Source organism: Bactrocera neohumeralis, chromosome 4 (genome assembly GCF_024586455.1).
Source record: "Bactrocera neohumeralis isolate Rockhampton chromosome 4, APGP_CSIRO_Bneo_wtdbg2-racon-allhic-juicebox.fasta_v2, whole genome shotgun sequence".
NCBI lineage: Eukaryota > Metazoa > Arthropoda > Insecta > Diptera > Tephritidae > Bactrocera > Bactrocera neohumeralis.
Window position 1 is genome coordinate 86,096,911 of NC_065921.1, and position 25,817 is coordinate 86,122,727.

A 25,817-nucleotide genomic window follows, 5' to 3' on the forward strand; every position below is an offset into this window, starting at 1 on the left:
TTTAGCATTGCCGAAGTGCACAAAATAATTAACAGGCTGAATGGGCTGGCGCATGCCGGGTATGTGGGACAGTCAGTGCTTGTTGCAGAGCTCGCTGGAATGTTGCAAATGCTTGTAGTTGTGCATAACTGAATTTAATTAATCATTAAATGCAACGTTTATTGCTTTGTTGTGGCATAAGTCTAAATAACAACATAGAAATTTGACCCTACAAAGAAGTTTAGAAAAATGAATCTGTAAGACCTAACGGTCATGTTTTTTGAACTAAAATATTGGTCACGAAACATCGTTTTGAATATCGTATTGAAAAACGCTACGAGCGAAACGAAAATAAAATGCTGGGATCTAAATAAATGAACCAAAGACCTAGAATATGCAAACGCCGTATGATGAACGACATACACCTTTGGGAACATTGCTAAAAAACAACAAGTTATAATGCAAGAAACTGAGACAAAAGTAGTTCTCAAAATTAACATCGGAAAAATCTAAGAAGAAGAAGAAAGAAATGCATATCAACACCATCTATAGCAAAATCTGAAAGTCGATGGTACAGATTGCACAAATGTAAGTTCGATTTGTTACTTGGACAGTACTATAACTGCAAAGGGAGCATCAAAGAAAGACGTCACTAAGCATATAAAGCAGACCAAGCAAGCTTTCAGCTCTCTTTAGGGATTCTGGAGCTCCGCGATAATTACGCGACGTGCCAAACCAAAACAAAAAAAGTTAACTTCGACTAAGATGAAGACATAATACCCTTCACAGATGCATTTTTTATAGGATAGAGGAGTATAAAAAGATAACACTTGAATCCGATCGTTCAGTTCATATGGCAGCTACATATACATATGCTATTATGATCCGAACAATTTCTACAGAGATAGCGCATTATTGTCGTAGGCCGTGCCGAATTTCGTGAATTTAGCTCGGGAAATGACTAAGCCTTCGTTAAACTTGATTCCGGTCGTTCAGTTTATATGGAAGCTATATGTTACAGTGATCTGATATCCGCGGTTCAGATAAATGAGCAACATCTTGGTGAGAAAAGTACATGTGCAAAATTTCAGATCAATATCTCAACCATTGAGAGACTAATTTGCGTATATACTGACAAACGTGCATGGCTTAATCGTCTCAGATCGTCACGCTGGTCAGCTATATAGGTATTTTCGGGTCTCTGACGTTTTCTTTTGGGTGTTAAAAACTTCGTGGGAAACTAGAATTTTACATCCAAACACTGAAAGGTATATTTATCTCATTTTCTCGCCCGTTATTGTCTCTAGCATAGACTTATAATCATGTACTAACCAAATACCTTTGTCAACCGAAATTCTGAAAGAAAATGGTGCTGGTTCGAGCATAATATGAGACGAGATCCAGACACAAGCAGCCGATGTACTTAAGGCAGACCCAGTCTAACATGGAGAAGAATTTGGACATTGAAATATCTAAGGTCTATAGAAGTTGGAGTATAATCAAAATTCAAGTACTAGATCCATTAAAATAGAAAATACACATTACGGTGCGTTCATTCCCAACGAAGCTATGGGATACAATACATATAAATCATGAGGTAAAATCTGCCACCTCTTTCTCGGTGGAAAGCCAACATATGTCAGTTTCAAAGTTTCGAGAAAAACAGGTTTAAAGACGGCGCACTACGCCTAGCTAGCTTTGACCGTACAAGTTCTCAAGGCTGTATCTCCGAAACTATTACTCACATCAACTTGAAAATTGAGGACAATATTCTAATGATGTTGTAGAATTTAATAAAAAAAATAAAAAAATGATTTCTTGAAACCCGCAAACCGATGTAATAGCATTGACAGACGGCAGCGTTAAACCAGATTAATTGCATTTTTCGGGACTAATTCAGGAGTTACCACAGCTAACTCCGTTGCTGAATCCAAAAATAACTCTCAAAATTTTAGGGAGTTTGTGAGATTTTCGTTGGCAACATTGTTAAAAATGGCCAATTTTTATCTATTGTGAATGAAATACAAGCAACCCTGACAGCTGTTTATCAAATTCTCAATATAATATCAATAAAACTTCTATGTTATGATGCAGTTTTAAAAATAATGTGTTGATATGTTTTTGTAATAAAAAATGGTTTGGTAAAAATTGGTCGGCTAACAACCGTAATCTTTATCTTCTATCAATTTTCATTGAAAATATTATAAAAAGGACAATGAGCTGTTTATGAGAGTTCCAAACTCGCATAGCTGCCGTCTGTCACCTACAAATTTGGATCTGATTAAGTGCGCAGTTAATCCGGATTAACGCTGCCGTCTGTCAAGGCTATAAGCCTTGATAAACAAACCCTGCTACCTGGTTTAAAGAATGAGCTTTTGAATGAGAATATATGTTCTGCCTTAAAAGTTGCATGAATAGTATACTTTCTGAACTCAGTACGTACTCCAGTTCTATATTTCTTGAAAACAGATGATCTGGATCTAATCAAACTGTAGTGTTAACAAATTAATTACATAGTAGCAAACCATAAAGTTCAAAAATTTAAACAGTAAACTATCGCAGCCGAACTGCAGTAATAAAGTCGCGTCACGAAACAAAATAAAACAAAATTAGTACTGTTTCTGGATTACTTAACAAACAACGCCGATATGAGTAGTAATGAAGTGTCTGTGTTTACTGCGACAGACCACTAAACATATGCTTAAGATCCACTGGCGGCCATCACATAAAGAACTATAAAGAGGTATAATTTTTTCTATTTATATAGGAAGATACCGAATTTTTTTAGCACCAAAGTGAGATATAGACGGCGGGGTGCGTGTGAGAGCACACACCTTAACGACTTGAAAGGCGCTTGTGTAGAAAGTATACACGACCGTCAGAACCTATAAAGTTCTGAGGAGCTAATCAAATCAGGCGAAGACGCGAAAAGAAACAATAGCATTGCCTGCAGCTGAGAATTTCTGAAAGTGAATGTGTGAAGATTTGCTTGTGTCTGTCTCGCTTGAAGTGAGACAGGCAGCCGGCCTAAAGTAATTAGCGAATTGCTGCTAATTGCGGCTGAGCCATTCAATTGTCTTTGCTCTGCTGCATTTTACTACTGCGCTGGACAGTCGTCTACATTAATATACATACATACGTATGTATGCACGGAAGGCTGTATGACTTATATTGCTATATTCTTTAATTGTTTTGGCCTTTGGTTGTGTCTTACGAAATGTACGAAGAAAACAATTTGTGGTAAATAAAGATTTCGGTTAAAAATATTGAAATTCTTTTGTCGGCATCGCGTGAGCTGGTAATTAGAAGTTGACGGCATAGAGGATGTGTCGAAAAGTATGAGTATTTTACTCGGTGTTGTTTTTTACAGAGGTTTGCAGCTTATGGCTGGCTTGACAGTTAAGTTGTAAAGTATTTCTTGACGGAATTATAATATTATTTGAGCTTTTTACAGCCCTGTAGCGTCGGGGTAGGTCAAAATTAGCGGAAGTTTTCTTCTATAACGTTGAAAGTAATCTAAAAATTCACTTTTTTTAACTGAGGGTTTACTATCTTGTGGTTGAAAAGCTTCGAATAGAGTATATTTGATAGGAGCTCTTCTTTGAAACTTGACGTATGCTATTTGAAAGCTTCAAAGAGTTCTCCTATGGAACTCGACGTATACTATTTGAAAGCTTCGAAGCTTTTCGATGCTTGTTATTCATTCCAATAAGATTCGAAGACCAGCTAATAATAAGTAGTAATCGTTAGAGTCTTGATACAGAAATTTTCGAAAATTAGAAAGCTTCCATCTTGCGCTCCGTTAGAGGAATTCTGAAATAAGTGACAACAAACAATTCAAAGAAATGGCAGTTGTCAAGGACACCGACCTTTCTAACTAACTTTTGGCAGACAACTCTGCTTCGAACTTCAAACCTGACAATTATGATCTCTACATGCCTCTTGGAGTATCCAAACCTCACATAACCACACATCCAACGTTTCCGTATTGAATTTCCGTCATACAATTAAACAACAAATGAAATATTGCTAAATGAAAATTAATGCATTTTTAACAAATCGTAGGAGTTACAAAACTACCGTGAAACAACAACAAATATAAATTTAGTAACAAGGAGCAGTAGAGAAAATCCAACAATAAACTGAAAACTGTGTTTCTTGTTGCTGGTATTATTTGCAGATTGCTGTCGTGCTTGTTATTGTTGCTATTGCAATTTAACCCATAATTTTGCACGCTAAATCATCGCAATGTCTGCTACAGCAACAACAACAGCAACAAATAAGCAATAACAACCTTGTAGTCAACTACCGGAGCGATAATAGAGGCGTCAGCAATAATTTAACAGTTATGTACATAGTATATGTACATATGTAGAAGCGCATGTACAACAACAACAATCACATTTCTGTTAAATTTAAGCCGCAGCAGCAAGCAATTTAACGGAATTATCGATTGTTCAAACGCGGTCGGCAATTGCAGTTACAGTTACGTACAAAACAACAACATAACAAGCAGCAAATCCAAAAAGTTAGCGAAGTTTCCGCTGCTTCGCATGAATGTCGCAACCAGCAAATACATCACACACACACAGTTGCGAAATTGCATTGTTTGCTCCTTGCTGCTGATGACAAAACAGCAACTTGAACAATAATTGTTGTGACTACTCGCGTTTGCTTGGCTATTGCTGCTGTTGTTGTTGTTGTCGCTACTGGCGCTATTGAATTGGAATTATGTTGCCAACACGGTATTATACGCTTGCCTTGGACTGCAGATGTTGTTGTTCAACAAATTGTTGTTGCACTAATTGTTGTTGTTGTTGTTTCAGTTACTGATAATTGGTCTATTGATGTGTCTCCACCATTAATCCACGGGGCGCAATTATTACGTTAAATACGCGTTGTCGCACGGTTGGTGTTGAAGCGCCGCTTGTTGTCGCTTCACGCTGTCACATTGTTGTTGTTCTCGCCTGCATTCAGATGTTATTGGTTTGTTGTCACCGCCCGTCGCTTGGCTGCATTTCCGAGTTGTCAATTGCAAGTTTTCATATTAATTAATTTATGACGCGGCAGGCGATTTTGGGCTACGGCATCCATTACTGCCGTTGGCGGCCTTAGTTCTATGACCTCTTTTGTGCTACGACTATAAATTGCTTGCCACAAAGTTGAGGAGTTATGGCAATCGATTTGGTGTTATTTAATTGTGAAAATTTGAGAAATTTCCTAATTGATTTAAGTAGTTTGATTGCTGATTAGTAATTGGCAACTTGACTTTGGGCTCTAATATTACGCAATATTTATGGGAGAGATTGAATTAAAATTTATTTTCGAATTTCCAGTTAAGGCAACCCACTTTGAAATTGAATTGAGGAGTGACACCAAAGGGCGGTCATAGATCAACTCTACATGGACGTTACGCTACCTTTTTTTAGAGTGGCTGTCTGACGACGTACCTAACGCTTTAGAAATCCCATTGTGATACCTCCGGCACTAATAACCCCTAACTATATTGTATCCTCTCTGAATCACCACGTGCTTCTGATGATGTTCTTTAGTATAAGAAGTTTTGCTTGTGCAACCTGCGAAATGTTGTCAAGAAACCAATGACCTTTAGTTGCGATTCTCTGGTTCATAGCACCCTCTTCTTCTATCTCCTGACTGTTTCCACAACAATCATTATATGGTGTTCCCAGTCTGCTGGCATATCTGACAATCAGACAGTGACCTGTTAGCACTCCAATTAGAGTTCTTATATCATTGCTTTTGAATATTCTCAGCCAGCATGTGCGGCCCCTGTTCCATTCACACCATATTTGCCTACTTATTGAGCAAGTCAGAGATTAACTCCATCGAGACTCAGCTAAATGTATGTATAACATGTTCTTCGATTAAATATGTACAAGTGGCCAGAGGCATATAAATTCCCACTTTTCTGGAGTCTAATTGTAGGGTGATGTCTTTTCTGACTAGTTCATCTGCTTCACAGTTACGAAGGATATCACTATGGCCTGAACCATTGCAGGGATATCGTGAAATAGGATGTAAGATCTAGTAAGAGATCAAGGCATTTTTTCATTATCTTAGATGAAGCTCTAGGAGACTTCAGTGATTTGAATGCCGCTTGGCCATCCATATACATATATGTATATTCGCTCTTTGTCAAAAAAACACATTTTTTTATTGTTGTGAACTCTGCTTGAAAAACTGCATTGGTCTTGTAAACGGAAGACGATGCTGTTTTCTAATTTTGCTGAAAAAACACCACCTCTCACTCGGTTATCTACTTTGGACACATCCGTATAGGTGGGCGGAAATTATCCGCGTCCCTGTCAGCTTCAACACTTTCTCACTCATCTCTGGAAGGCTGCGGACGGATTTAAGCGTCAATTCTATAGAACTTACTAAGTATCATAAAATTGCAGTCGGTTAATTGGGTGGTTTCCCTCAGTTCAGCTTTAGCAGGTTCGAAGCCCTCATACGATACTGCAAGTCGTGTTAATTTTCCAAGTGTGTTCTTCTTCTTCTTTATTTGACGTAGACAACTCATACGCGCTTATAACCGATGGAGGAGAATGGACTCATATGTAGAAGTTAGCGCAAGTAAGGAAAGTTCTCTGAGCACATTCTCATTTACTTTGGAGCGGCCGGAAACGATTATTTTATGTATGGCTCAAGTAGCTCACGACTTTCGGTCTTAGAGCAAGTGAAACATCCCTTCCCAGTTTTGTGCACTGGGTTTTGGAGCCACCACGTAAAAAACGCCCCCAAAGAAAAGGTATAAACACCCGAGAGAGACCCGCTTTTTGATGACGACCATGGCAAACGAACTAAAGATTACGATTTGAGGGCATGCACCTGGAATGTCCGGCCCCTTAATTGGGAAGGTGCCGCTGCCCAGCTGGTTGTTGTCCTTGCCGTCCAAGAATTGCGATGGACGGGAGAAGGACTGAGGCGAGTAGGTCCTTGTGGCGTTTACTACAGTGGCCATATAAAGGATCGCAAGTTTGGTGTGGGATTCGTAGTGAAAGAGAGACTCCTTCGCCGAGTATTGTCATTCACTCCGGTGAATGAACGTCTAGCTACAATCCGCATCAAAGCGAAGTTCTTCAACATATCGCTGATTTGCGCCCACGCTCCGACGGAAGAGAAGGACAATGTGACCAAAGATGCCTTCTATCAGCGCTTGGAGCGCACCTATGAGACTAGCCCTACCATACATAGATATTCGATATGCGACGGAAAGCAATTATTATCATTTTCTGTAACAAATCAAAGGCAAATAAAGTTGTTTGCGTGCGCGTAAATTGTTTGAGGCAACAATGGTGTAATAAAAATTAGAGTCAAACCTTCTGTTGGCGGTCGGCGGTCTTTCATGTTCAGTTAGAGAGCTTCATCCGCAGAGGCTAAAACTACATAATGATGTGTGTTTTCATTACAAAAGCCTAGAGTATAGTCTACAAAAAATCACTTGCGTGTTTTAAAATCAATCTTTGCACACACACACACACCTGTATTTATAGAAAACGTTTGTTTTTCAATGCGTGTTTGATCTGAAATGCTAATTAAGGTCCGCTCACCTCACACTGACTAATTACGGTACAAAATTATAAGATTATGCTTTGTTTCATTAGCCGCCAGATAACTGTAGTGCTTTAAAATCTTAATTTGCCTTGATTTTCTATGTTTTCTGGAGTGTTGCATGCAACTAATAAAATGTAAAACAAAATAAAAATAAAAATATTAACGCAGACTTGCTAGTTAACACACTGCTGTGGCATAATATATTCTATTTGTAAATGAACTAAACATAATTATTTTCGCTGTTGCGCTTGCCTGTGGCATGCAACATGCTTAAATAGCCACATTACACCAGGTAAGCGCGGTAACGAACGCTGACCTTAAAATGACGAGTCTCGAGTTAAAACACACAAAAAGGACGTGCAAATCAGCTTACCTAGACTCTTGCCCCACGATTATTATTACCGTATATTGTTTGTGGCATTGTATGATTTTATAATAATATTTTTTTTTTTTTTTGTGGCATGCAATTTTTGTCGTCCCTGCTTAAACAGCTTAAGCAGATTTGGCTGGAAGTGGCTTGACAAACCTTCTGCCGCACTGCCATGATAATTGACCATTGTGCTTCGGCTGTAGCAACAACCTGCCACATTTCGCTTGCGTCGCCTTCCACCTGCAACAAAATGTTGCACTGCCGCACTAATGTCAGCCGCCGCGCCACGCCGCTCTGCATAATAGCATTAGCCATTTCGAAAGCAGATTAAATATTTTTCGTTGTGCCTAAGCAGCGTCACAAATTTTGCTTAATTCTTTTCTGCCTGTTCGAGTTATCTTCTTTGTTTTGCTAAGCGATTAAGCATTTTGCTTGCGGTTCGAAAACAGCCTGTTAATGCGCCGTTGAAAATGTGCAAAATGTTTAATATTTTTGAAAATAAATTGTGCAAAAATGTGCTGGACTGGAGTCTTTTGCTAAACTCTTTGCGGGATATGGTGGGAAGCTGAGAAATATTTTGTTTCCTAATCATTTTTTTGAAATATAAGCTGGAGCAAAATCATCACATATACGTAAGTGATAGCAAAAAGAAAGCAATTCTCTTCGTCCTTTCTGAGCTAAGATATTGAAAGTGAATAGCGTTGCTCTCAAGGCACGCGATTTCTACGTAGGCCACATCTTCGGAAAATTTAAACTTCGCTGCCATGTTTTGGGTGAAGTCTTAAACTCAAGCTCAGGAATACATGATAAGTGTGCATTGGAATTATGAAGTCATTTAAGATTTGACCGACTCATAGAAGGCAACAAAATTTAATTTTTTTTTTGTTTTCAAATGTATCAAACGCCGTCTTCAGTACGAAATTTACATATTTTTTCGATATATATTATGAGAAAAAAGTACCCGGAAATTCTTAATAAAACGCAAGATATTTAGTTATTCAAATAAGTATTGACCCAAACCTCAAAAAATCACACTGACCCAAACCTGGTGAATACGGTGGTTGATTGATGGTATCCATCGCGTTTTTGGTCCGATAGTGCATTATTATCGTGTAAAATCCTTCAATTCCGGCCGTTTTCGACAGATGTTTTCATGCAAACGCTTCAACACGGCCAAATAGAACTCCTCAATGACCATATGTCAATCCGGAACAAATTCATGATCCACCAAAGCACGAATATAGAAAAAACAGTGTGCATCGCCGTTATTTTTGGTGGTTTTAAGCTCATTTTTACCCTTCATTCCGATGATTGCAGATTTGTTTGGATGTTAAAATATAAACCCATGTCTCATCTACGGTTATACTGCTTTCCATGATTGTGGGATCGGTACGCACAATCAATCATGTCCAAAGAGACTAGTTTACGGTACTTTTTTTCGAAAAAAAAAACAGCTTTATTGGAACGAGCCGAGCAAGAACACGTTTTATACCCAAAATATTTACCTAAATCATTCGAAGGATGGCAGATGTCGGGCTCACTTGCCATCTCTCTATATTTGCCTTAAGATTTTCATTCGCCATACTCTTCACTTGTTTAAAATTTTTATTTGTTGAAGACGTCGACTGTCCATATATATTATATATAATAGTTTACAAATTATTTTCTTCAAAGTTGCCATAGATTTCATTATTATGCTTTTGGAACCATTCAAAGTTCAAAGCTTTGTTCCTAAGCGATCTGTTCTAAAGGCAGTTCTGAGACTACACCAACATTCCAATAACATATCTTAAACAGCGGATGGAGTATGCATTTCAAAATATCCAATTTCTTTCTTTAAGAATTTAAAGTATTTCAAAAATTGTTTTCACGCGTAAATTAGAAATGATTTAATGGCTTTGCGCCACCCAAAGACGTGCTCAAAATATCGAGAAAAGCATATTAAATTATTGAATAAATATCAAATTAAAATAATACAACTGAAGTAATTGAGTGCATTCCAATGCAAGGCAATGCCACCAATTAATTATTTCATGCGACACATACGCGCGTTTTCGAAGAAACTTCACCCAACTCAATAACGCGAAACAATCAAATAAATTTGTATTTATGAAAGCGGACAAGCGACACTTTAAACCCAATACCCAAAGAGGAGATGAAGAAGAAAAAATATTCCTAAAACCAGCACACGTGAGCAGTATTTATTAAGAAATTGAGGTTCATTTGGTCATAAGGATCACTTGAAGAAGAAATCACTTGCTGCGCCGAGAGAGATTTTCATGCGCGACAGGTTCACTCAATTGTACAGTATGCGTACGTGTCTGGGACGGTAATGGCACTGGTGAAATATGAATTGTAACAAGACAATGAGTGTTGCTACCAAAAACTGTCAAATAAATTATAAACAAATTGGTGGAGATTACAGTGTTACATACAAATATATTTATGCCTACAATTCAAGCCTGGAAAATATAGTTTGGGGTTGGAAGCCAATGAAACAATTCGGTTTAAATGTCTAATCTAATCGATTTATAGTATATATACATAGATATAGAGATGTTTTGGTTCGATTTCCCACCCTGTAAGTATCGATGTATGGATATTTGATTATTATAGCATTGGTACAACGAAAGTTTTTTAGGTTGGAACAACAAAAAACATTAACTTCGGCTACTCCGAAGCTATAATTACCCTCACAAATATAAAAGTTCCTATATAAGATCTCTCAGTTTGTAAGGTAATTATATGCTAAAGTGATCCAATCTGAACAATTTCTTGGGTTTATCTTGATTATACCATTGTCTTGAATAACATTGCATACCAATTTTCGCGAAGATATCTCGTCAACTAAAAATGTTTTCCATACAAGAACTTGCTTCCGATCATTGAGTTTGTATATCAACTATATGCTCTAGTGGTCCTATATCGTCTGGTCCAACAAATTAGAAACTTCTTGGCGAGTAAAGAACATGTGCAAAATCTCAGATCGATATCTCAAAAACAGAGAGACTATTTCGCGTATATACAGGCAGAGAGACAGACATGAATAACTCAATTCAGCTCGTCACTCTAATCTGTTATATACCTGTATGTACATGGTTAATGGAGATGCCCGCTTAATAGAGCGTTCACTGTAATCTTTATTTATGATTGTTTTGGCTATCCTATCTTCTAAGTTGGTTCGAACTGGACACAGTGTGCTAAATTTTCCTAAACTCGGTTCAGTACTTTATGAGTCCATCGCGGACAAACTACGTGACACGTAATTTTTATATATAAAGATATATATTACATCGTCTACAACGTTTCCTTCTGGATCTTACAAACTTCGTAGCAAAGTTAACACCTCCTTCTTAGGGTATAAAAAGTAACCTTGTTCGACTATAGATTAATCTGAAAGTCTTTAAAAACCCTCACCTTCTCTCTAAACACCGACTTCGCCTGCAATCGCTGGTTAAATTTTCTCATATCTGTAGAGAATATACATACATATAAATTTTTCGTAGACATTTTCACCTGTGAAGTTGTCGCTCAATAATTTGGCATGAATTCCACGAAGCAATCTATCATTACACGCTTTTACACTTACCACCATACATATCTTATCCTTGAAGCAACGAAAAGGTTCCAAAACTACCAGTCATAGAAGCCGCACAAACCAAAATATTTTCGGACTGTTTCGTGAAAAACCTGTCAAAACTTATACAACAAAATGTCAGCAGAAAGAAAAGCGCTGAAAAAGTGAGTTGAAGATCTGAGCCTAGCGATAATGACTTGTCACAAATTTTGACAAGTTGGAGAGTTGTACGCGTAGCATAAACTGCAGGCGAAAACTATAATTTAGTGTAACGAGAATGCAAGCGAGTGACGTTTGCCGTGGAAATATGAGAGGGTAAGAAATAATTGATGGTAAAGCGGCAAGTGTACCTATAAGTATGCTGAGAGCGCGGTCAAAATGATTTCTAATGAAATTATAAATGTGAAAAATACGTTTGAGATATGAAATGTGAAAATGAAATGCATATTTTCACTTCACATGCATAATTGTAAATTATGTGATAAAGATCGGAGTACAAAAAATTTGGTAGCAAGGGTACCACTACACTACACTACAGTATATATTTAAGAGTTTTCCTTTATCGAAACATTATTTAATTTTATACTTTACGAAAGCGAAAGGTACACGAAAGCGTGTCAAATTATTATGCTGATATGTTTAGAAAATATATATTTATGTACCTTAGTATACTCTATGTGACCTTTGTGAAGTTGAGTGCTCAATTGTATTGCTCTGCAGCTTGCCAACTCAATTTGAGGAGGATATGTCACTCATTATTACTTTTTTTTTGCTGATAAATATGATTTGAAGCGGGGAAAAATTGCTGTTGGACAAGCAGGTGAAGTGTAATTTGTCACACTCTCACGCAGCACTGCATTTGAATAATGAGCGGTAGATTTAAGGGCTTTAGAGAAAGGATTATTACTAATAGAGTTTTAATTTCGTAGGCCGACAGCCAATCAGAACGGTAGAGAGCGCAAATTGTGTGATGGACTAAAGCAGGTGTTTCAGTGAAATTGAAATTGTTGAAACAAGGATTAGAACTAACGGGGGTTTCAATAAGGACGCTACTAAAGTAGACCGATAGGACAGCAAACGACACCATTTTTTTCCCGCTCTTTTGACATTTCTCTTCAGTAAGGTTTGCCATTTTATCATGGAAAGTCAGTGGCCTCAACTTTAAAAACCATATTTCTATACAGCTTGCATTGAAGTGAGGATTTTTCGTTGGTTAGTGAGAATTAAAATGCAATTTTCAAATGGTTTGTGATTTTTATCTTATCAGGGATTTCGTTTTATTTAAATATGTACTAGGCCTAGGTCTTGTGGAAAGTGAAAAATAAGGTAAAAGCATCTCTTAAACATAATGTACCCCAACCTTCGGCGAACCAGAACACCTAGTCGAAATCGGTATTGACCGTTTCAACAAGTTGGTGACAAGCACTTTGTCGATTTTTAAAAGTCTTACTATCCAAATTATAACAGTTTTTAGGTACCACAACGCAATGTCATTCTATGCTGGCCAAGTGAGATCCCTTTCCAGACCGACCTCTTAACCTAACCTAACCTAGCAAACACCAAGCTGGGCTGTAAGAATGCATCTGTAAGTTGCAATATATATTATTCGTAAAGTAAATTTTTCTGCCATGAAACAAAATCAGCAAACTAGTAAATTATAGATTGTCTCTAAAGCAACACTAAAGCCTTTTTTCAATCATTATTTTTAGCCTCTAATTCACGCTGCTAGACAACGCTGTATCCGCCCACCGATTTGATAGCTTTCATGCAATTTTAAGAACACATTGTTTTGGTGTTAGCCGCGTGCCGACATGCTCTTAATGCCTCCGATCATGTGGAAAAAAACAACAACAAAAATAATTCTCACAACAAAAAACTCAAAATAAATACAAACGCTCAGCTTATATCATTCGAAAGTGCTTAGCGCTTCCTGTCTGCCGAGTAAAGCAAGCGCAGGCCAGCCAAAGGGGCAAAAATAGAGAAGTTAGTAAATCCGTTAGCCCCAAACAATGGATAAAATTGTGTTCGTAACACGAGCGCGAACATGTTCTGAGGCGTTCTTTACAGCTTTATTGTGTTGTTGCTTTACTTTTTTTGTGTTAAAAGACACCTTAATTCTTTGTAGCAAAACTTGGTTGGTGTCGCTGTGCATGTGCCACGCCATTGTGCGCCGCCTCCATTCATACTACAGAAAAAAGTCGACACAAATCACTTGATTACTTCACCAAATCTTCAATGTCTCCAGCTCACCAAAGCTCCGCAGCGTTCATTCATCTTCCTTTTCGCCATTCTTTGTGTACGGCTCGCTTGGCTTTACGCTTTGTAGCCGCAAATGTGTTAGCCGTGAGTATGTTGTGTTTGGGCGTGTGTGATTTAAAATCTATTTTTGACGCTTATCGTTATTTAATAGCTTTGTGTGATGCCTTAGCACTTCAATTGGTTGCAGCGAGAAAATAGAGTTACAAAAAACCGTATTCAATTGGGAAAATAACAAGCGCGCTTACGTAACTACTACTAGGTATAGACATATGTATACATACATATATATGGCATACAAGTAGATATATGTATACCATAGCAAACTCATTCATTCATTTCAATGTTACTATCATTGCCATTCCTAAGTCTTAATAGTAAGTTTTCTGTAAGTCAAGCCAACCGCCATATCATTGGCTCATTAAAAACTCATTAATAAATGCGAGCGTGTGGCGTGGAGAATTTCCGAAAACACTTTGGCATTAGTTAACTTATCATTATTACACGCCGATTTTTTAATTTTTTTTGGTCAATGGGAAAGAATATGGCATTGAAGTTACATAACTACTTATGCAACCCATATTACAGGGCTTATTTACGCTAACTCTTTATTGGTTTTCAATTAAAAAGGTTTGAACTGTGAAAATATTCAGGAATTAGAAAAATCAATGTCGTGATATATCTCATACAGCTCATCGTTCCATCGAATGTGATATTCGGCGTGGCCAACGCGCAAACCTTTCTCAAAATTTCGTAACTCGTCGAACTCATCAGATGTTGTCAACGTCCATGCCTCTGCACCATATAGCAGAGTTTGGTTTTTGTTCGAAGAGAGATTACTTTACTTCTCAATTGCCTACTTAGTCCGAAGTAGCACCTATTGGCAAGAGATATTCTGCGTTGTTGGAAGATGGAGTTTCTTGTTTGAAATCGAGCCAAAGTGGAAAGGCGAACCATCCCCACTCAAGGTTGTGCGCTGGGCTTGGAACCCGCCACGTAAAAAACGCCCCCAAAAGTAATCAACAGCCTCGGATGAGAGACCCATTTCTGAAGACACATACCTAGTCTCATATCTACTCACTGCGGAAAAATAACCGACCTAAAAAAGTGTAGCGCACAGCTGCTCCATGGGTAGTTTCGTCATACTGCACAGTTTCAGGCGAAGCTGTGTCGGTAATAAGCCAAAGTACGCCCTCGACTTTTAGCATTCGCAAGGAAGAAAATGTGGACACTGAATGAACAAGGAATACATTTTATCAACACAAAGGAAGAAGTAATGATTTATACTTTGGAACAATGGCAAAACTTTTGGGAGCAAGTGTGTTGCCATAGATGGATGGCTAGGCTAATCAGAAACATAAAAGATTGGTCCAGCAGGAAACAGGGCGAGGTGGAATATTATACCACACAGATTCTACTCTGGCACAAATAATTTAGTAAATCTTCTTCTTTATTGGGGTAGTTTAGTAAATACTTACACAAAATGGGAAAAGCCGTCATGGAAGTGAAATGACGCCATCGAGGATACAAAGCGAAATATGCACCATAGTTTGGTCGGTTTCCTGACTCCGAACAAATTTATACTGTCATGCTTCAAAACGAGGTGAACTGGAAGAAAGTGATGAATTACATAGCAAACTTTCTTCGGTTAAAACCACGTGACCTAGACGCAGGTAATGGCACGTAAGTTTTAAACGAGAAATATGGAACGCCACCACGAAGAAATGCGAAAGAGATACCTAGGTGGTCGTCGGTTAGATAAATAAATGAGGATTTCACCGTGACTTAAGATCTATTGTACACTTGTGGTCGACGGTTACCTAGAGGATAGTTTTTTAGCGACTTGCAATTGTTACTTACCATTGCTATGAGGACACAGTGATAATGAGAAAGGCATTTTTCTTATCCTCCACCGAAAAAAAAATCGAAGGCAGGACGTTCTGCCGGGTCGAATAGTCATAATTTATATTCAAAGTCCGGCTACATCGCAGCGATACTGGCAGATACAAGATATCCGGTTCATAAAAACTAAGATATCTTCTACCAAGATGCATATTTCAACAATATAAGCCCGAAAGATTACGAAAAAACAAGCTCAAAATATATTAAGTATATGTGAAAAAAAATTCCTGACTAAGAACCTCAAAACTATAGCCATCTACTTGTATAATAGTTCCCGACAGTACTCTTATGTTTTATGATACCTACGAGGATTTAATTTGTTTGACATTTAAGGAGATTGCGTACTTTTCATGCCTTCTTTAAACAGCAATTGAACATCTTTATAAAAAATAAAGATTTTATATATTTCTAAGAACTTTGCGATTGCGTCAAAAGCAACCAAAGCTCATTTTCCTACAAAAGCTTTGCCGATGAGCAACCCAACCGTCTTTAAAATGAGAATATAAAACTTTGAAATATCATTTTCTGCCGCCTCAAGCTGTTTAAACTACAAAATGCATCTTTGTGAAGCGAACAATTGCATACCCGCCTTGCAGTTTCGCTCCGCAGCTGCCTATTGCTCATGGCTGCCAGCCAAATATACTTGTATATGAGTCGGGAAGGCAGCAAGCAGCGGCAGCACAGTGGCACGTACGCGTCTAAAAGACAATGTCATTTCGAGTGACATGAATATTGATTAGGCGGGTTGGGCAGTCTCGATGTGGCAGCCGCAAAAAAAAACACCGCATGTGACAGATTGTGTTGTGTACTTAGCTATAGTTGTATATATGCGAATGTATGCAAAGTAAGAGTACATGTGTCCAAGTTCTGTAGATGAACGTGCAGCACGCGCAGCCGAAGCATTACTCATCTCAGCGCTACAGCATACATTTTTCGGGTTGATGGCCCGGAAAGTATATTTATATACACGTTTATGCCTTGTTTACAGATACTCGGAGTTATTTGCATGTTTCATAGACATTAGGTGACAATCGACCAAATGTCTGCGAAAGAGATTGTGGAATAAAAGTACATATATTGGAAGATTCATCAATTATCTGTGTGACCTTCGTGGGAAGAGAGCTAATCGTTTTTATGTGGTTCATAACAATGTCTGGAAATATTTAGTACATATACTATATATGTTAAAGGGTATAAATGTAAGTTGAGATGTTCTGTTAACTTTAAAAATGCAACGGGCTTAAGCAAAGCGTGACGTCGGATCGGAGTTTTTGCTTCATTCCTACAATTTTCTCATGTCACTATAAAATATTTTAAAAATCTGTCTGCTCGCTAACATTCAGTTCTGTTCTCATGTCAAAATGAGAATTCAATAACGAATTTGCATTCCCTTACACGATTGCAAATTGAATAGAGCGACTCTATACTTGGACAGTATTTTTGTAAAAAAAACTAAACTGTTAGTGCCCATGGACAGGATTTAGAGCTATTAGGAGATTGTCCGAAAGTAATAGGACTGATTTTCTTTTGCCGTTTTTAAAGAATTTTAACGGTTGGTTCAATAAATTTTTTTAAATCGAATTAGTCCATTTACTTTCCGGACAAACCCTGTATGTAGAGATTATTCTAGAGAAGAACTATCCTGGGAAACGAATTCTCATTCTCAGTGATAGTCAAGCTGAACTCCAGACATTATTTATTGAAATTGAATCAACAGTGGTATTGAAGTGCATATATCGTAATGGCATGGGTCCTAGGACCCAAAAGCATCAATGGAAATGAGTTAGCCGATCTCCTGACGAAAGAAGCGACAGTAACCAGTCCGATAGGACTGGCACCGTTTTACGCTGTGGTCCTCTACAAATTATAAGAGGAGCTTGGGAAAGAGGAAAGTACTGGTAGGAATCGCCACTACCCACAAGTACCTGGGCTTCGACAGACGAGGGGGTTTCTGGAAGACTTTGATACAAAACGGTTGAAGAAACTAATCGATCTCACCAAAAGTAAACTAAGTCAACTTGTGGGACTTTCTACAGGTCACTACAGGCTGAGCTGAGGAGCAGTGTTGCTTTTGCGACCAAAGAGCAGAGACAGAGAACATACTTATGGAATGTCCTGCAATCGTGAGAAGAAAGAGTCAGGCTATTGGGCTTTTAAATCTGGTGAGAGAACACATTACAACCACTAACCCAGGAGCTTTAACATGTCTCGTTGATTTGACTGGGTTTAACGAAGTGTTGTTTTGTAACAGATGACATTAGACTACGGGTCGCAGAGCATTCCTCAATTGGTAATCACATGATTATTTACATACCAAATCTCTTACGATCACCAACTATAGGCTACTCAGCAGCCAACTTCACTATGTTGTACCTGTTATCGGTAGCATAAGCCAATCTAACCGCACATTTTTTTAGAAAATAAGCAGTTACATCCTGTCTTTCCTAATCAAGAGCAATATAGCTTGAGTTAGTAAAGCCAAGATCACAAAACAAAGATCGCTGCGGTTTACACTAGCCAGCGAACGTGTATAGCATGCGAAGCACGCACAATTATTGACTATACTTCCTTTCAAAAGAAACTTAGAAAAGTCTTAAGAGTCCAATCTTAAAAGAGATCAATGGAGCTGCACTTGTTTGGTGTGCACACACAGCTTCCTCTTAAATTAAGTTAATCAAAAGGTAGCATCTTCACGCTTTCAAAGGAAATGCAATGCTGCAAGGCTACACCAACTCAGGATGTGTTGCTGGCCTTCATATTGAATGTACTTATTATCACAAAACATTCCAAAACGTATAACACCATCGATAAGCGCACAACGTTCTATTTTATGCGCTTGCATCTCTTACTTATTGTTTTTTTTTATCTCTTACAAATTTTTTTTTCATTTTGGTTTTTTTTTTTTATTTTTATTTTTGTTTACAAGAACGTTGGCGATATCAAAACATTATGTCATTAAATTGGTAGCTACACATGTATTGTTGCCTTTTCTGTACGGACGTGCATTCCCTTTGTTGGCTCAATATCTAGCTGCTGATAGCGTGGTTTGGGACATCAACACGTACACAGTTAGGTCGTCAGCACCCGCTGTGCGAACTGGCCCATGTAGCAACAGCCAAAAAGCAAACAGCGCGCCAAGCGAAGCCAACCAGGAAACGGTGTAGAACAGCAAGTAGCCGTTAGGCGAACCCAACTAACTCGTAACACGTCTATATTTACGGACGGCAAATAAATTATCGATGATGTATGCGGGACGGGGGCATCTTCCCAGCAGCGAACACGTACGCGTACGTATTTGTTTGCTGTTACAATTTTTGTCACTGTCACACACAGCTTCGAGGTAATGCAATAAAATATTTATTTATTTATTTACTTACCACACAGAACAGTTCTTTTTTTGTTTTTGCCTGCACTTCTTTATCAGTTCGCTTTTTCGCTTCTGCATACCTCCCTTTTAGTACTCTTTCTCCACAAACTGTTGCTGTAATTTTTGCTTTTCTGTAATTTCATTTCGTTTTATTACATTTCATTTTATTTTGTTGCAATTCATTTGAGCTTGTTCCACATAGATTGGTCGTCATATACTACTCACTTACATGCAAGCAAATGTAGACACATTTATCAGCCTCCTTGGCGAGTTCACTCCGTACACTGCCGTATCCACGTACGCGTCCGTGTCCATTCCATATCCATCCATCCATCTCACATGCGCTACGTGACGCACATTACGTGTCGCGACGACAAGACACGCGTACCGCTCCAGCACAACCAAACCAACCGAACTCAGCTCAGCGCAATTCAATTCGCGCGAACCCAACCCAGGCCAATGCAGCGCAAAACCGAGTTCCGATCCAACTCGCCACAGCCAGTCCATTGCTTTCCAATTCAATTGCATTTACTCGACGACCAGACCAACCAACCAACCAGTCAGCCGCCTTGCTGTTGCCGTTCGCCCTGTGACCGAACAACCGATCGACCGCCGGTACGTACGTCCATGAAAGATTGTTATCTTTTGTCTTTTTCCCCAAAAATTGCTCAATTTTATACCACACATACATTTGTCTACGTTGCTGAATGAGATATTCGCTGTCCGAATGTTCTTCACCCGCTGCACCAGCGCATTTATCCAGGTATCGCTGTGCTAACCGTTCGAGTGGCGAAGGTGTGAGTTGCACGCCAACAGCTAGCACCAGCCACCATGTAATATTTTCGAGCGTTTGTACGTTGCATATTATCGCTGTCACTTCGATACCGCTGGGAATGTTGAGTGATCCTTTTGCGCCTTTTCCTTTCCCTTCACGTCCTGCGTTGGCCTTAACATTTACATTTCACTTACCACTTACTCGTTTGTTTGTGGCAATCACTCCTCATGGTGGTGCCCTTCTTCTTGGTAAATTTATTTATATATATACATATACTTGTATATATACAAGTGTCTGGAATATTTCTCTCGCCTCTTTAATGATAATTTATGACTATATTTTTATTTCATTTGTTGTGATTTTCGTTTGCATCTTCCTGGGAATTGTTGCGGTTTTCGGCTGTGGTACCCACAATTTTCTTTTCTTTTTTTCTCTGATTTTCCTTCACTTTGGTTGAGTAGCTTTTATATGCTGTTTATATAAAATCATCACGTCCAATTCGTAGTAATTATTCTCCGGTGGGTTTTGAGACGTTTGGAGTCAGACCATAAGTTAAGTGACCCAAATTAGGCGTTCACGTTCCAAAATTTATTTACAAATATTTGTGCAGAGTGTGAGTAAAAATAAATGTAATAATTCACAGACATTAGAAGTTATTTTTGTAATCACATTAAATCAAAGCATTCGTCGTGGTAAAGGAGTGAGTAAAGAGACAATTAAGCGCAAGCAATGCCTATCATCTAAAGAATGAACTAATGACATTTTTCTCGTTTTTTGGGAAAACAAAGTCCGTTATGAAGAAAAATTTCGCAAATAGTTGTATGCAAGTGCAGCCGATCATCCAAAGAACTAATAACATTTTGCTCTTTCTCATGTGTGTTAATGCTACGTCACATCAGTTTCTCTTTGTAAAGACTTGGTAGGTTTTGTAAGGTTAGGTAAATAGGCTGATCGTATATCAGTGACCGTGAAAAGAGACCGTGAAAAATTCCACTTGGACTGCTAGACACGGTTGTCGTTGTGAGCCCAGGACTCATATATCTAAAAAGCGCCTGAACCTAGCCGCAAATTTATTGATTTGGCCAATATCGACTCCAGCCAATTCGCCGCGTTGGCAAAAAGTATGGCAACTAAGATGCTTCGTGTTTCCACCTCATCTTCCTGCCTACAACATTGACAAGTGGCGACCTCTAAAATCTTTAGCCCCACGGCATTAGTGCCAATGTCAAAGTGTCCAGTTTGGACACCTGTCATTTCGGCCATGTGAACCTTGCCAAGAGCTACTAGTCCCATGGAACTTTCCGCTCCACACTGGGCAGAGCAGAAATGTGAGCCGTTCTTAGAGTCAGAAGTTGAAAGGACCTATTAAGTTCCACTCAAGGCCAGAAGGCTTTCGCAACCCTACAAGTTCTGACGGTTGACCAACGCTTACTGAACTCGTGCGAAACTCATAGATCCAAAGCCCGAATACCACGACAGGGTAACCCTTACTCCTTCCCATTATAATGGAATGCGAGCTCATCGGCTTTGCAGTTTACCACGATTCTGCTATGAACAGGTACCCAGAAAAGATGGATGTATCTTAATATCATAGCTAATGAAAAAGCTCACTGCACCTCTTCTTCATCGACTCTGCTCCAACCACATATTCCTCGGAGGCATGTACGCGGAGAAGATGCCGCTTAGAATGGCCTACACAGTGGCGCAGTGGTCCAAGTTATCAAGGAAGCAATCGAACTGCCACAGTTTTCGGAATATTCCACTCAGGGACCCTTAATATCCGGCTTTCTAATAAGAGAATACCTAGAAATTATATTAAATAAATATTGCGCCTAAATGTATGCTCCAAAAAGTTTTACTTGCTGGCGTTAGAAAAGTAGAGCGATATTACTAACATCACTCTTTCACTCTCCTGCTATCCGTCTCTCTCTTTTCCGAAATATCAGTAACGTTCTTTTATATTCCTGTGTTCTTGGTACTTATTTTAACTATAACTTTGGCGCGCTTTTCGCCCAAAATAAATTCTTAATTAACATGCCACGCATGCGCCGCTCGAAACAAGCCAAAACACGTTTACAATAAGTGAATTTAATTTCAATAATCTAGTCCAAGATTGACGTAAAGGTATTGCGTGCGATATCATCTCAATTTAAGAAGAACTAAATTAATAAAAAGACTTGTTCTTTTGAAATTTCGAAATACGTTTTTTGAAATTAGTTAATATGCGCGAACATGCACTTCATTAAGTGCGTTTAATTCTACAAAATAAGAACAATTTACTTCTCAGAATTTTACAAAAACTCCAAAAACCATTTTTGTGCGCATGAAAAATTACTGAGTTGGGCTAGAAGGTGTGTGTCTGCGCGCATGCGTGCGTGCTGCCACTACAAGTTTGATAACACATCAATCCTATTTGATATGCCACTCACATACGCGGACAGCGTACTAAAGGTACGTGTATGTGTGCGCGGCAGCTGACGGCCTAAGCTGTGCCACTTTGTTCGTAATGTTGCACTAATTTCTTGTGGTTGCAGAGCAGGCAGCGCTGCGTATTTGGCGCCTTCTCGGTTGGCCATCATGCAACATCTAACTAAGTTATGCTACAATATGACTTAGTTTCTAAATTTTTTTTTGGAAAACTGTGTGTCTTCAATGAAGTCGTTAAAAGTAGTTGACATTTCCTGTTATACACACACACACTGACACTCAGACACCATACGCAGATGCCTCTGCCTAAGAGCTGGGTTTTTCTTTTTCATTTTCCTCACATTTCTTATCAAAATTTAATTATAACATCAACTTTAGTAATTATGAAATAATTTCCATTGAATTAAGGCAACATTAAAATGTGCTGTGGAAGATACTTTTGACATATGCGTGCGTGTGTCTGTGCGACTTAGCCATAAAACAACGTTCCATAGTCGAGATTCTTGTGTTGCACAACTTTTATGACCGCATCAACTTGGAGATATGACTAAATGTGTGTGGAAAATCACCGTCATTATTTGTGGCATTTGAAAAGGGCGTTACGCGGATTGTGCGTGAAGCATGTAACGTGCTTTAACCATCCACATATTATACATGGAACTATTAAAGTCAGCGAATGTAACTTGCAACATTTGTGTAACCGAAATTTTCTGGTAGTTGCACATGCAGCGGATATGTGGCGATAGACACCCAATGGGAAAAATAGCAAAGGTTTAAAAAAATTGCATTGAATTTATAAAAAGTTAAGTCTGCGGTCCGAAGACATTCGCTCGGAAAAAATATATAAAAAAAAATTATATTATTCAGGCTTTTCACGTTTAAGTTAAAAAGCGTTTACAGATCCGCAATGATAACAAAAATCATAAATACATCTAAGAGCGAGTAGTCCCATAGGCCTTTATGCTCCACACTGGGCCAAAAGACTTTTTAAATGTCTAGTATTGAGGCGATGTGAGCCTTTCTTAGAGCTAGCAGTTGAATGGACTTTGCATTTAGGGCCAGAATGCTTTCGCAACCCCTCAAGCTCATAGATCCAACGCTCGAATACCCAACGACAAGGGAACATTTGCTCCTACTCATCCTAATGGGGTTTGAGTGAGGGTGCCCTTTTTCACCAGCTCATCGACTTTGCAGTTTCCGACAATTTCGCTATGGCCAGGTACCGAGACAAGATAGATACATGGATACTCTGCACATGTTTGGATCCATTGAATAAGAATTTCTAATAGAAAACAAGTTTATTCTTATGGAAAGTCAGTAGTCAATAGACGGTTGACGTTAGTTCGTTTCCTCGATAGTCAGTTCTACGCGAATTTTTTTTCTGGCGAAGGACTATAAATTAGTCAACATCCAACTAAAATATTGGGTAGTCGAAAAAGTCTTTTCGTATTTTGTCAATAGATGTCGTTACGGTCGTATATCTCCAGTGCTACTAACGAAAATATAAGGGAATTATTTTTCGTCGGTAAAACAACAACAACAATAATGATCGTTGTGTTTCGAACTATCTTTCCACCTTGGATTTGCTGAGTTAGCTTGAATAATCTTTGAAAGAATCCGAAAAACATTACGTGAATTAGTCTTAACGGTATTTTGGATAGCTTGGAGATCCAAACTGACGTAAATCTCATAAATATAAGACCTTTCATCAATGATCTTTATATAGTTCAGACACATTCACGGCTTGGACTAAATTATTTCTCTACCTTTACTTTAAAAGTCATGAAACCAGATTAGATCGAATCAGGTAGACTTTTAAAAGGTTGGATCTATATATATTTCTAAACAATTTTTCGGGTTCGTAATAAATATTGACAAGGACCATGACCCAAAGTGTGTGGAGAAATAATGGTTCTGGCACTAAATACCTTGGCGTCCAGTACGAATAGTGGTATTTTTGTCTACAGCGAGCTCTCAAAAATGCAGCTTTCTAGCTTCAATTTCCTATTGACCATAAACGCCGCAAAAATAGCCGCAACACTTACTAACTCATACGTTAGCAGCTCATGCGCTAGCTCATAAAGATGGCTGCGGTGATTAGCGATGCTTGTTTTAGTGCAAAATAAACGTATTCGCTGAAGTGTTAATTTAACGCGAACTGACAGCGCCACAGAAGCAAAACCACCGCTGAAGATGATATTCACCACATTTGCACATACAAATCAGACGCCGCGAAAGATACGCGCTGGCAATTACAGCCAGTTTTTAATCACATTTATTAAGTGCGATAGAAAAGCGTAGCGAAGCGCAGGCAGCCGGCAATGCAAGCATGCGAACTGCGCATGCGCGCTCGCATATTTCTGTTAACACGACGCAATTGCCACTTGCGCGCCGCATTGCTGTAGCGCATGCGTGCCGCCGCCAACGGCAGTAATGCCAATACATTGGGTGAATAAACTTTTATTAAATTGCATTCAAGCGCATAGATGTGTGTGTGTATGCGCGCACATATGCGCATCGTTAATTTGTCATATTGAATATGTGAGAATTGCAATGGGCCACCGCTGTTACACCGCAACCCGCCGCTACGCGCACGCGCTTCATCAGCAACCACACATTATGGCTGCTTTTCATTTGCAATTAATTCCGCCGCCACAAGGCTACCGCAAGGCATCAGCCAACAACCGCCAAGCGTCAACCGCCAGCCGCTGGCCGCATAATGGCAATGGCAGCGTTGATGTACAAGTGTTAAAGAGACAATGTTGCCGCGCATATGCGTGCAACAGTAATGCAGGCGCTGCATGAAATTACCATGGCGTTGCAATTGCTTATTTTTGCTGCTGTTATTGCTGTTGCAGCCGCTGATGATTTTAATGACGCCGTTTGCAATTGTTGCTGACGTTTTGAATGGCTTCATATAAACTTGTTCGTAACTGTGCATTTCATTTCCAATGAAAATTAAGTGTTTATAAAGAGTTGTTGATCGCCAAATCGAGTGGCGGTAAATATTGAATGACTGAACGCCGCAGAGCCTTAGGAGATGTAGCGTGGCGAGGCTGTCTTCGTAGTAGTTGAATTGCATTTCAAACCAGCGCTTAATGTCAGAAAAAGCGATTTAGATAGTGTTTAGAAATACTGGAAAATGCTACGGCGTTATTGAAAGTATATGGTAGGGCTGCTGAAGAGCTGGATTAGGTATGAGAATTACAGCAGGTCTTATCGAACTTGAAACAAATAAAGTCGTCGGACAAAACTTATACTCATCTAAGTTAGTCGTCAAACCTGAGTGCTACCGATATATTTTCAAACGTGTATGCCAAGGAGAGATCAGACCCACATCGAGATGAGAGCTCACTGACATATTTCTGATAGCAGATACTAGTTAAATGGAAGCAATCCTAAAAAAATACTATTTTTGGATATAATGATTCATAGGGTCTGAAAATACTGTGGGATTATAGAAAATATATTGAAAAAGTGCTGAAGAGCTGTTCTGGCACAAGTATTATAACAGGTTTTATCAAACCTGGAACAAATAAAGGATTAGATGTTAAACCTAAGAGTTAAACAGACTATGGTTATATCA